This window comes from Hyaena hyaena, unplaced genomic scaffold (genome assembly GCF_003009895.1).
Source record: "Hyaena hyaena isolate Hyena2069 unplaced genomic scaffold, ASM300989v1 scaffold_194, whole genome shotgun sequence".
Lineage (NCBI taxonomy): Eukaryota > Metazoa > Chordata > Mammalia > Carnivora > Hyaenidae > Hyaena > Hyaena hyaena.
Window position 1 is genome coordinate 32,250 of NW_024080826.1, and position 2,442 is coordinate 34,691.

General features: G+C 47.6%; 1 non-coding gene across 1 annotated transcript; it reads right to left on the minus strand.

Moving 5' to 3' along the window:
- Positions 1-430: 430 nt before the first annotated feature.
- Positions 431-534, minus strand: LOC120237981. The gene has a single exon (XR_005530107.1). It is a non-coding gene; the product is annotated as a U6 spliceosomal RNA (small nuclear RNA).
- Positions 535-2,442: the final 1,908 nt, after the last annotated feature.

Here is a 2,442-nt window from a genome sequence, read left to right on the forward strand (position 1 = left end):
AAAGGAAAAGAAGAGAGCAGAATGCTCCTGGGCACAGGGACCTGGCTCTTCTCCTCCTGTCCAGGGACTCTGTTGACTCTGAACATTAAGTTTTACTCTTTGTTTTTTAATGTTAACTTATCTTTCAGAGAGAGACAGAGCATGAGCAGGGGAGGAGCAGAGAGAGAGGGAGACAGAATGGGAAGCAGCTCCAGGCTCTGAGCTGTCAGCACAGAGCCCAACACGGGGCTCGAACCCACGAACCGTGAGATCATGACCTGAGCTGAAGTCGGATGCTTAAACCACTGACACACCCAGGTGCCCCACGTTTTACTATTAATATCGCTGACATTTTCTTTATGAATTACGGAGCAGGAAGACATGACCTCCGAGGCATCTTAGAATATAACTGTGCTAACATTTGTTTTTAGTTTTCTTTTTGTTTGTTTAGAAAAATATGGAGCGTTTCACGAGTGTGTGTGTCATCCTTGCACAGCGGCCATGCTAACCTCTGTGTCACTCCAGTGTTAGTATATATGTCGCCTAAGTGAGCATTGTGCTGACACATTTGGATTTTATTCCCTGCTTCAGACCTTTCAGCGACTCCTTGTCCGCACTTCTTTTTTTTTTTTTTTTTAATATTTTATTTATTTCTAGGAGAGAGAGAGGGAGACAGCGTGAGCAGGGGAGGGTCAGAGAGAGAGGGAGTCACAGACTGAAACAGGCTCCAGGCTCGGAGCTGGCAGTCAGCACAGAGCCCGACGCGGGGCTCGAACCCACGAACCGCGAGATCATGACCTAAGCGAAAGTCGGATGCTTAACCGACTAAGCCACCCAGGCGCCCCATACCGCACTTCTTAAAATGTCATCTAAATCTCGCAGAATCAGGCCCACCTCTCTCCCTGGTCCCTCTGCCAACTGTCGTTCCCACAAATCCTATGCTCGGCCTCTGGAAGTATCTCCGGGCACACGAGTGCCCAGTGTCCTGTTTTGCTCACTCACCTCCTTCTCCACATCTTTGTGTCCTTTTTCCTGAAATGTCCCTTCTCCACCTGGGCTCTCCCACTGCATCCACCACGTTCGAATGTGTCACCCCACATGCCTTCCCCAGCAACTTGTCACAAGTGGCCACCCCTTCTGGCACCCTCGGAACATCACGGGCCAGTCTGCGACCGCCCTTGGCACGTTCCTGAGCCCCCGGTTTCCCTTTGTTACCACTTTGCATCGTCCCAGCACCTGACACGGATCAGGCAAGGGGGAGACCCTCATTAAATGCACTAAGTGCAACAATAAGGGAAGGAAGGGCCACGATGCTATCACGGACCACTTCTGCCATCATATATTTTGCGCTCAATCAAAATGTCTCTTTTACGTCTCTTCTAATGCAGTGAAGGGAGGTAGCCTCCTGCTCAGCGCATCTTTGGTCCGGCTCATAGTTTGCATCCAAGGCCTTGAATAGTGCTGTTAGCCCCCAGCCCAGAACAGCACCACCGTGCCTGTCACTCCCTAGTAAGGCTCTGACAGTCTTGAGTCAGCCTGGGTCACAACCTGAAGCCTGAGCTTTGCAAGAACACTGTAAAAACTTAGAAGAAAAGGGGGGCGGGTAATAAACTTTAAAATAAGTTTGATTTTTTTCGAAGAACATGGTATGAGGCGCCTGGGTGGCTCAGTCAGTCGAACGTCCAACTTCCACTCAGGTCACGATCTCATGGTTTGTGGCTTCAAGTCCTGCATCGGGCTCTGTGCTGACAGCTCGGAGCCTGGAGCTGCTTCAGATTCTGTGTCTCCCTCTCTCTCTGCCCCTGCCCTGCTCATGCTCTCTCTCTCTCTCTCAAAATAAATAAACATTTAAAAAAAAATAACATTGAAAGAAGAACGTGGTATGCACAACAGAGTCAATTCACAACCAGCATGAACAGCACATCAGGGGTCAGTGAACTAAAGGCAGGAAGAACTGAATAAGCTATCCCAACCCCAAACGTCCCAAATGAAATGATATGGTGATGTGAGACATGATCTCAGCATGTTTGAATATGCTCCAGCTCTAGGCACAGAAATGACAGCCCCGTGTCATTTCAGACAGAGCTAAATCTCAGAGGTTCATGCACTATCGTGTTTCTGTTATTGTGGTGCTACTGATGAAAATAATATCCCCCAAATTCATAACAAGTTAGAGAAAAAAAATCCAGTCAACACGACTGCCTTATTCTCCCTCTTTAAGAATACACATACAGGAGTTTGCTTTCAGCAGATGAAACAAAGGCAAAAACCCAGACCACCAACATCATAGATGAGAGATTACACATGATGGAAAAATAGCCCCTATTTCAGAGCTGAAAAGTCACTCAAAGGGCATTAATTCACTTTGGAGTTTAATAAATGTCTTGGCCAACTGTATTAGTTTTGTACTGACAAGCATCACACACACACTCAGCGGCTAACACAGCATTCGTTGGTTATCTT